Source organism: Daphnia carinata, chromosome 5 (genome assembly GCF_022539665.2).
Source record: "Daphnia carinata strain CSIRO-1 chromosome 5, CSIRO_AGI_Dcar_HiC_V3, whole genome shotgun sequence".
Classification (NCBI taxonomy): domain Eukaryota; kingdom Metazoa; phylum Arthropoda; class Branchiopoda; order Diplostraca; family Daphniidae; genus Daphnia; species Daphnia carinata.
In genome coordinates this window covers 7,592,151-7,602,994 of record NC_081335.1, presented here as the reverse complement: position 1 = coordinate 7,602,994, position 10,844 = coordinate 7,592,151, and the positions used below count along the sequence as shown (strand labels likewise).

Genomic DNA, 10,844 nt, shown 5'->3' with positions numbered 1-10,844 from the left:
CGTCGGTGGAAGGGGAAGCCGTTGTGCTGAAGACGTCCGGACCTGATTTCATCATGGGAAGAAATTTGTTGAAGCTCTTTAAGGAGTTAAAGATCTGCTTCAGCAGCCCTCCGACGGTGGAGCTCAGAGCGATTGATATCGGAGCAGTCGGAGGCGCCATAAGGAAGGTGACTTCAAAAATGCGGGTCACGGTGACAAAGAGAAGTGCGGTACCGGTGAAGGTGTCTATCTCAGAGGGCGGACAAGGATGCAATTATTCTCCTCCGCCCGTCAAAAAAGCTACTTGAGAAAAGTGGTTTATCGGCGGGGCACGCGTTAATTGACTGTACCAAGTCGAGCGCGGTAGTTCACGTTATGAACGTTGATTACACGGATCATGTTATTGTGAAAGGAACATCCCTTGGGCAATTGGTGGCTGTCGACCAGAACAGCAGTCTTCCACTCAAAATGGAAGATGGACGTACAGCCGGGAGGGGCAGTGAGCGGCCTAGGAAGCTGAAAGACCCGGCTATGTTCGAGATATGTGCGGCGAAGACGCTGGGAGGGGAGGATCGTGAGGACCTCATTTCGCTTCTGATGAGTTTCCAAGATGTGTTCGCTGAAGGCAGCGATTGTCTTGGGCAGTGTACTGTCTTGGAGCATGCTATACCTACGGGTGATGCAGCGCCGATCAAACAGTTACCAAGGTGACGCGTCTGGCAGGAACGAGAGCTCATTTAGGCGGAGGTAGACAAGATGCTGCGGCAGGGGATTATTGAACCTGCGCAAAGCCCTTGGTCATCGCCAATCGTCCTTGTGAAAAAGAAGGACGGGAAGTGGCGATTCTGCATCGATTACAGACGTTTAAATGACGTAATGACGAGGGACGTCTATCCACTTCCGCGCATCGACGATGCGTTATCGAAGCTGGAGGGAGCGACGCTTTTCAGTGTTGTAGACCTTCAGAGCGGGTACTGGCAGGTGCCAGTTGCCGAAGGAGACAAGCCAAAGACAGCGTTTGTGACGCCTGACGGCCTTTATCAGTTCCGTGTGATGCCATTTGGATTGTGTTCAGCCCCGAGCACATTCCAGCGGCTCATGGATATGGTGTTGGCAGGGCTCAAGTGGACTGGTTGCCTTGTGTATACATCGAAAAGTTCCTTGGCTCAAACCTCAATGCTAGTGGAAAAGTAAAGAGGAAGTGCGTGAAGAACTTTGTAGGCCTTTGCTCTTTCTATCGCAAGTTTGTGCCAAACTTCGCCAAGACGGCGTATCCACTCACGGCAATGGAGGGAAAAGGAATGTTCCAGTGGGGAGAGCCAGAGCAGAGTAGCTTTGCAGAGTTGAAGGTGGCGCTGGTAAAGGCAGCTCGGCTGGCGCATCCGGATTATGCAAGGACTTTTGAGGTACACCCAGACGCTTGCGACTACGGAATAGGCGCAGCGTTGATGCAAGACAGGGATGGACATGCCATGCTCATTTGTTTTGCGAGCCGGGTGTTAAACAATTCAGAGAGGAACTACTCCATCACTGAAAAGGAGTGCCTGGCCATTGTGTGGGCCATGAAGAAGTTTCGCCCATATATCTGGGGAACGAAGGTGGTGGTGAAGACAGATCATCATGCCCTGTGGTGGCTGATGACAAAACAGGAGCTGAGTGGCAGACTAGAACGATGGAGTTTGTCGTTGCAAGAGTACGACATAAGCATCTGCTATAAGAACGGAGGTCTCCATGAAGATGCAGATGCCCTGTCGCGTTACCCAATACAAGAGGGATTGGGGGAAGAACACGCGACACCTATCCCAGTTGCGGCCACGGCGATGGACGTTCAGTCCTGGACTGACGGACAAGATCGTGTAAAGCAGTGGAAGCGGATCAAGCAGGGGATGATCAGCAACACTTCAACGCGGTACGGGAACTTTGTGCTGAAGGAAGGCTTGTTGTACCTGAGAACGATCACGTTCGAACAAGAATTTGACCGGCTCTGCGTGCTGCCAGAGAAACGGAAGGAAGCACTGTCGTGGGTTCATGATGAGCCTACGGCGGGGCACCTGGGGCAAGCAAGAACTCTGGAGAGGGTTCGGCATAGATTTTACTGGCCGAAGATGGACAGAGCGGTGACCCGGTATGTCAAGGCATGTAAAAGTTGCCAGACACGGAAGCCGGATCAAGGGAAAAAGAAAGGACGCATGGAGATCACGCAAGTGGGAGGACCATTCGTGAGGATCGGGATAGATGTCCTGGGTCCATTCTCGCGATCACGAAGCGGGAATACAAACGTGATCGTTGCCATTGACTACCTTACGAAGTGGGTAGAAACGAGAGCCGTACGGGATGCCACGGCTCGGCAGATAGCGAAACTCTTCGTGGAAGAAATCGTGTTGCGGCATGGATTCCCGCGGGAGTTGACGTCCGACCAGGGAAAGTGTTTCACGGCCGAAGCGACCCTGAGGTGTTCGCCCTTCTGCGTCTCGCCCATCGGATGACGATGCCTTGTCATCAACAGGCAAACGGCCTTGTGGAGCGCCAGAATAAGACGCTAGCAACCAGCTGGCGATGTATGTGGATGAAAGTCACGAGGACTGGGACGAGTTCCTCGGTTTTGTGACTTTTGCCTACACCTCGGCGCGCCAGGGGAGTACCAATCATACACCATTCATGCTGGTGTATGGGCGAGAAGCAGTTATTCCGACGGATCTGCTAGCAGCGACGGGGCCGAATCAATCAAAGCTTGCCGACCCGAAGGATCTGATGAAGGCAATGGCGAACTTGAGAGAAGACGTACAAGATAGACTGGCCCTTGTGCAGCAGCTCCAGAAGACGCAGTATGACACCAGAGTCAGTGAGGCACCGGTATACGAACCCGGTGACCTGGTGTTAATCTTCCGGCCACAGAGGAAGACTGCCGGCACACTGTGCAGCACTTACTGCATCAGTACGTAGGCCCATTCAAGGTGATCAGACAGGTCACTGATCTAAACTACGAGCTTCCAAAGCCTACTGGGAAGAGGACTATTGCGATCCATGTTTCTCAAATGAAGAAGTTTGTTATCGAGTCGGATGACGAACCCGATGGCGTGCTTGAAGCTGAGACCGCGACGCGTGCCGACACCAGCGTGGGACCACCAGAAGGCGACACCACGGCAGTGGCCGAAGAACCGGAGGCAACGATGGAACCGGAGGCGGCGGTGCGTGCTGGCTCGAGTCTTGAGAGATCACTGGAAAGCGACACCGCGGCAGTGGTTGGACAACTCGAGACGAAAGGCGCAAAGAGAAAAGCGGAACGCCGACCACTGGAAGTGATAGAGGAGGAAGATTGTTGCGAAGGCCTACAAGAAGAAGAGGAGCCAAGAGCCGGGGCTCAAGAGGAGGTGGAACCGCCACCGGGTCGTCCGATCCGACAAAGACGGGCACCAGGATGGATGAAGAACATACTGCTTTTATCAGTGATCTGTTCCATTGGACAGATTGTCCAAGCGCATGAAATGAAAGGCAAGTTCGTGGTGACGGAGGGAGCTGTTTTTCATCCGGAGGGAACCCTAGCGTTAGGCGATTCTGTATGGATCGTCATTTACGATGTGCCAATCAAACGGGCGGAGCAGGTGATCAAGCGAGTCACCAACTGGGTGGACGAAATGCTTCGAGCATTTGACAGAGTCGCAATGGGAAATTTTCCAATGGAAGTGAAGCCATTCCTGGAGGGACCTGCGTTCGACTTGGTGGAAATCAAGTCCAGCCCTAGTAGAACGTGATATCTTTTTGATAGCTAATGGATATCAACTTGTTTGATTACTGTATTTAGTTATCTAAAACAACTGCAAGCCTATAGGACGATATGTCAAATATTGGTGTAGTTTACTGATGTCCACAAGATGTCTACATGCTGTATTAGGAAAAGCATCTTTCCACTTTTTCCCTCCATAAACTATTTGCGGCACTAAAACAATAATTTCGTGTATCACTATAAGCAACGGTTAAAATATTCCCAAAAATAAAGATTACAATTGGCGTGCGCGGCACCGAGGCGTACTTAACCTTCTCGCACCATATATCCTATATACAAATGAGTAAATAGATGGTTTTAAATTGTTTTATTCACAGGCTGAATGATTTTTTGAATTAAAATTATTGAAATTAAAAGACTGTGTAATGTTCGTCGTTCATGGTGTAAGGTTCTTATATCCGTTTATTATCCCTAGTACAAGTGTACAAGATGACAGAGCAAAGGCAACTCCGATTTATGATTGAAAAAGCACAGGTTTATATACCAGTAAGGAGCTACAGTAGCGCACGTCATGGTGATAATTAGCATCACGCTTAGACGGCGGGAGCGTGTCAAGGTCGTTGCGCGATGGTTATACACCACGCGCCAACCGTAGCTCCAAGCTGCAGGGGTTTAGCACTAAGCATACTTGGAGCGGCTCCCATTCAGTAGGTAATTACGTAGTATGTACACTACGCGTCGCACCTACTTCAGGGATAGCATAGGCTACCGCCAAGTGTACATAAAAGTATATATTGGATCATTACATTCCTTCCCCCTTTATCGATAAGAGTTGGTCCACCAAATAGATATTATTTATGCCTTAAGGCCTACAAATGGGGACTAAACATTTCAATATTGTTTATACGAAGATGATTGCTTTGGTTACATATTTGTTTGAAGCTAATTCTAGGGTCCCAAACATTTGAAAATATCTAGCTTTTTTATTATTTTTTTTATTTATTTTAAAATTGTATTCTGAGTTCTGCTTGGTGGGAACGGCGATTTTTGTGGTTAATCTTCTTCCGATGCTGAACTGGATCCTCTCCTCTACTTGCATCTCCTTTCTCGGTCGTAGTGTATTATCAGCGTTTTCTGGCCTTTTCTTTTCGGAGTTATGTTTGTGTTAAGGAATACTTTCGCTATTTCTTCGTTCTCGCCGATGTAATCCATGGCGTAATTTCCTAGGCCGTCTGGTTCGTCGTATTTGGCCCCGTTTCTTAACAGTACTTCCACCATTTCAGGGTTTCCGTATCGTACGGCTACAATAAGGGCCGTTTCGCGGCGCGTCAAGGACTTTTGGTTGATGTTTACTCCATGCAGGTATGCACTGTTGACATACTCTTTCTTGTTTTTGAATCTTGCTGCGTAGTGCAGAACGGTTTCTCCATCGCGACTCAATTGTTTTATCAGTGGAGTTATCCACAGGAAATCGATACATTCTTCGTTTCTTAATGCAATGGCCACCATTAGGGGAGTTTCCCCTAGACAGTTCCATTCGCTAAACTGACACTTGTGGTACGCTAGAGTTCTGAGTAGGTGTTCATTGTTGTCCACTGCGGCTCAGTGAGCTATTGTTTCACCATTTTCCACGATGTTGATGTTTTCGCCGGACGTTAATAGTAAATCAGTGACGTCGTATCTTTTTTTGTTTACACTTTCATGGAGCAGGGTTCTTCCGTTTGGGAATTTCGTGTCTAACATACTTCCTACGTTCCTCCCTGTTGCTCTTCCCTCTTCTTCCTTTTTCTTCAGAAATTTTCTTAATGTGTTTCGGGGGGCGTTATTATTTCTAAGATAAACTGGCCTTCCTCGGCTGCTATAGTAACCATCCTTTCGATGCGTATACTGGCTGCCTCCCCCGCGGCTAACGAAGGGAAAGTCTTTAGCATGCAGTTACCGCAGCTGATAGTGATATGCGCTTCTGGGGCATGATTGAGTGCTACTTTTTCGTCGCCTGCGGCTGGGTCGTATTTGTCACTTCTGTATTCCGTTTCGCTCCGATCGTCATCACTTTGAAACACACTTGCTTCGTCGTCATACTCGTATGGCTCAGTGTTGGAAATACTTCCAAGACTTCCTAACTTATAGTACATGTCTTCGTTGTCGCTGTCAGTGTTTTCCGTTGTCGTGGTGGAGTGTCCATCGTCGTTCTCGCTAGCCATAGATTCTTCGCCTTCATTTGTGTTTTCGTGGTGTGATTCATCCTCACGGTGACTGTAACTTGAGTGGCTTTCTTCGTGGTTGCGGTGCACGTTCGTCAGCGCTGTTGTTGTTACGGCGCTGTCTGTCGTATTTTCGGGCTTCTCGATTTGTTCAATCATTTTCTTCAGCCAATCTCTATCGTCGTCACTGTTCTCTTTTATTTCGTGTTTCACTATTTCGATTTCCAGCCCTATTTCAGGTTCTGTTTCGGGCTCGATCTTCACTGTTTTCTGAGTTTCTTCGGCTCCCATCCAGTCGTTTACTAGATTTTCAATCCAGCTCGGTCGTTCCTCCTTGATTGTATTGGAGGTCGGAGAAAAAGGCCCAGACAAAAAAGGCCCAGACGAAAAAGGCCCGCGAAAAAGGCCCAGACGAAAAAGGCCCATACGAAAAAGGCCCACTTTTTTCCAAATTCAAAAGTGGGCCTTTTTCTCCGATCAATTTCCATTTTCTTACAAACTTTATGTTTGTTTCGAAAATGGTATTTCCCACCTTCTATTCCGTGGAATTTGGAATGTACAAAAGTTGCTGAAACCGTGATCTTCTTTAAGGTTTGCAGAGATCAAACAATGTTAGCGTTTGTGCGCTAGTTAATCTTTGATTATTTATTCGGTTGCAATCTAATTTCGGATTATATTAGTATTTATATATTGCTAATATCCCGTTTAATAAAGTTCATTTTTCACAATTTTTGTTTATTGAACTACCATCGCTTTTTTAAATATAATACAAAAAATAAAATGTTTTTCGCACTTAGCCTTGTTCTGTCCACCCTCTTTCATTATTCCCCCAATCCCCAGTCCATCTCCCATATAGCTTCTTTTTGTCGATACTTATGCCATAGGTAAAGACCACTGATTCGTTGGGAATACGGAAACTGAATGAGTTCCGCGGGGCTTTTGTGGTTGCTGGGAACAAAAATATATGTTACCACGAAGACTAGTTTATTATCATTAACATTTGATAAATAATGTTTATAGGAATAATATTACAAACTTAAATTATCGTCTGAGGCAAGGACCAAAACAAAGATTATGTAATTCAATATTGATTCTAATACCATTTATTCCTTATACATTTTCAATTCTTTTAACACTTACAAAGAGCCCAATAAATATATTAAAATCATAACCTACTGCTATAAATGATTCTGTTCGTTCTTCGTGTCCTGTTTTCACCTTTTGCACATTTTCAAGCAGCTATTGATTACCTAATTACACATCACATAATACATTGAGATATAAGGAAGCTTTACACTTTACGTTAACAAAGCTACTAATAATGACAAATCAATTTTCTACCATGACGGACTTTTTTTAAAATGAGAGTCTGTTATTAGTGAAGACACTAAACCTTTTTAAATGAATCTAAGATATTTTTTCTTCAAATTTTCCACGATCATGGAAGGCATATCAGTGTATTTTTCTAAAAAACTATCACGACATGGCTGCACATGAAAGAACACAAGTTTAGCTGATCCATCAGTCAGTATCAGTTTTTCATGCGATAAATTTGCCTTTTTTCTTTAGTTTATTCACTTTATGTTCTTTCTTTTCAGTTTTCTTTTTCTTAATGTTGGCTTTTCTCCTTTTCTGTTGTTATTCCCTTCTCTTTTCCTTTTCTTCGATTCGTTCAGCGCAATTTTTGTTACTCTCTGATTTGATTTGATCTCGTTCATTATTCGGTTGGGCAAGCAATTCCACATAGTCTTTTACCTATTGCAATACAGAAAGGTTAAAAGTTTTCAAGATCTTACAAATATTTTTGTCAAATTGAAAGTTTACCTGAAAACCTTCAGCTATTTGCAGAGCACCATTTCGTGCCTGTTTCTCTTCAATACTTCTTGCATTTTCAACTTCAGCTTGGCCTACCAAGATTTTCATTTTTGGTTTAAGTTTTATTTTCTTTCATTTTAATCGTTGCCACTTCTGGATCTAAAGTGGTCTTATTCAGAATGGGTGAGGAATTAGATAGTTCTCCAAAGTCAAATTTGCCGGAAACTAGGCAGCCTCCACTGTTAAAAATTGGTGTTGCCAGTGTACTTGCTAGTCTTGCTTCAGGAATTTCTGTTTTAACAAACTCTGAAAGACCAGAGGTTGATGACACAGATGCTGCCTTGGTGGCTCGAGCATGTTTGGCAATTCAGGACCTCTTCTTCTAACTTTTCCTTTTTAATTTCTTGTTCATTCCCTCTAACTTCCGTTTAAGTTTGATTTTCGTTGTCTTATCAGACAATTCCAGCTTTTTCCCTGAAAATCAATGGAATAAACTGGCCGGTCTTCCTTAAATGTAAATGTTAACACATACCTGTTAAGTGTGAGGTGTTCATTCGGTTTATGTTCTTTATTTTCAGTTTTCTTTTTCTTAGTGTTTGCTTTTCTCGTTTTCTGTTGTTATTTCTTTCTCTTTTCCTATTCTTCGATGCGTTCAGCCAACTTCTTTTACAATTTGATTTGATTTCATCTTGTTTCTTAATAGATTTAGCAAGCAATTCCACATTGTTTTTCACCTATTGCAATACAGAAAGGTTAAATTATTTAAAATCTTAAAAATATGTTTGTCAAATTGAAAGTTTACCTGAAAACCTTCTGCTCTTTGCAGAGCACCTTTTCACGCCTGTTTCTCTTCAATACTTCTCGCATTCAACTTCAGTTTGGCCATCCAAGATTTTCACTTTGGCTTTGAGTTTTTTTTTATCGTTGCCACTTTTGAATCTAAAGTGGTCTTGTTCAGAATGGGTGAGGGATAAGATAGTTCTCCTAAATCAAATTTGTTGAATACTAGGCAGCCTTCACTGTTGAAAATTTGTGTTAGCAGTGTACTTGTTGGTCTTGGTTCAGGAATACCTGTTTTGACAAACTCTGTCGGATCAGAGGTTGATGACACTGATGCTGCCTCGGTGGCTTGTGCAAGTTTGGCAATTCAGGACCACTTCTTGTTATTTTTCTTTTTTAATTTCTTCTTCTGCAATTTTTCTAACTCCTTTTAAGTTTGGTTTTCATTGTCCTATCAGACAAATCCAGCCTTTTCCCTGAAAATGGATGGAATAAGCTGGTCAGTCTTCCTTGAACGTAAAGATCAACACATACCTGTTAAGTGTGTGGTGTTAGCTGCTAGACATTCTTCTTGTTCAACACCAACCTTATTGCTATTGAGATCGTCAACTGTAGATACACTTTCAGTTGGAATGTTGGTCAATAAGCTAGCAATGAAAAACTCTTCAGGAGAGAGTTGCTTTTTAAGAGCGACGATGTCAATGGACCCTCGCGTCTTATAAGGCTCTTGATTTTTAGGGTCCTCATTTCCTACAAATTTTGTTTAGACGTCACTTTCAAGTTCTTGTTTTCTCTTTTTCTATTTACAAAAACTGCCTCTCATATTATAACCTTTAAACTTTATTATTATTTACCTTGATCTCTCAACATTATCACTGATCACTCCATAGATCAAACTATACGAAACAATAAGTCTATTGTTATTTTCTTTAGGGAACGGCATTTTGAAGCCAAATCTAGCGTCAGGACGCCACAAACAATGGCGGACGGTGGAAAGCTGTTATTAAAACTTTTAGCTAAAGCTTTATTAAATTCAACAAAATTTAGTTCCTTTGTTATTGTTCTATTATTATAATTCATTATTATTGTTATACAAAGGAACTAAATTTTGTTGAATTTGTAATAAAAGAATTAAAATTTTAAAAATTTTATGTTAAAAACCGTCCGCCATTGTTTGTGGCGTCCTGACGCTAGATTTGACTTGAAAATGCCGTTCCCTGAAGAAAATAACAATAGACTTGTTTCGTATAGTTTGATCTATGGAGTGATCAGTGATAATGTTGAGAAATCAAGGTATATAATAATAAAGTTTAAAGGTTATAATATGAGAGGCAGTTTTTGTAAATGGAAAAAGAGAAAACAAGAACTTGAAAGTGTCGTCGTCTAAACAAAATTAATAGGAAATGAGAACCCAAAAAATCATGATTTCTAGCTTATTGACCAACATTGCAATTGAAAGTGTATCTACAGTTGACGATCTCAATAGCAATAAGGTTGGTGTTGAACAGGAAGAATGTCTAGCAGCTAACACCTCACACTTAACAGGTATGTGTTAATCTTTACGTTTAAGGAAGACGGGCCAGCTTATTCCATCTATTTTCAGGGAAAAGGCTGGATTTGTCTGATAGAACAATGAAAACCAAACTTAAAAGGAGTTAGAAAAATTGAAGAAGAAGAAATTAAAAAAGAAAAATAACAAGAAGTGGTCCTGAATTGCCCAACTTGCACAAGCCACCGAGGCAGCATCAGTGTCATCAACCTCTGATCCCACAGAGTTTGTTTGAGTAGTCAAGTATTATTCCTATAAACATTATTTATCAAATGTTAATAATAATAAACTAGTCTTCGTGGTAACATATATTTTTGTTCCCAGCAACCACAAAAGCCCCGCGGAACTCATTCAGTTTCCTTATTCACAACGAATCAGTGGTCTTTACCTATGGCATAAGTATCGACAAAGGGAAGTTATAAGGGAGATGGACTGGGGGTTGGGGGAATAATCAAAGAGGGTGGACAGAACAAGGCTAAGTGCGAAAAACATTAATTTCTTGTATTATATTAAAAAAAGCCGATAGTAGTTCAATAAACAAAAATTGTGAAAAATGAACTTTATTTAACGGGATATTAGCAATATATAAATACTAACGTAATCCGAAATCAGATTGCAAACGAATAAATAATCAAAGATTAACTAACGTACATACGCTAACATTGTTTGATCTCGGCAAACCTTATAGAAGGTCACGGTTTCAGCAACCTATGTACATTCCACTTTCCACGGAATAGGAGGTTGGAAATATATTTTGAAAATAAATATAAAGTTTGTGGGAACATGGGAATTA

The 10,844-nt window shown here is 42.6% G+C and overlaps 2 long non-coding RNA genes across 3 annotated transcripts; one reads left to right on the top strand and one right to left on the bottom strand.

Moving 5' to 3' along the window:
* Nucleotides 1-7,345: 7,345 nt before the first annotated feature.
* LOC130702842 (uncharacterized) lies at nucleotides 7,346-9,590 on the bottom strand. 2 transcript variants are annotated; one of them, XR_009004446.2, is made up of 7 exons: nucleotides 9,357-9,589; nucleotides 9,037-9,252; nucleotides 8,794-8,978; nucleotides 8,525-8,741; nucleotides 8,255-8,456; nucleotides 7,732-8,196; nucleotides 7,346-7,662 (listed from the first exon to the last, which is right to left on the bottom strand). It is a non-coding gene; the product is annotated as an uncharacterized LOC130702842 (long non-coding RNA). The 2 variants fall into 2 exon arrangements; XR_009004445.2 differs by having other exon boundaries at nucleotides 8,525-8,978; nucleotides 9,357-9,590.
* Nucleotides 9,591-9,631: 41 nt separating this feature from the next.
* On the top strand, nucleotides 9,632-10,274 carry LOC130702841 (uncharacterized). Its single transcript, XR_009004444.2, has 3 exons — nucleotides 9,632-9,795; nucleotides 9,903-10,047; nucleotides 10,106-10,274. It is a non-coding gene; the product is annotated as an uncharacterized LOC130702841 (long non-coding RNA).
* Nucleotides 10,275-10,844: the final 570 nt, after the last annotated feature.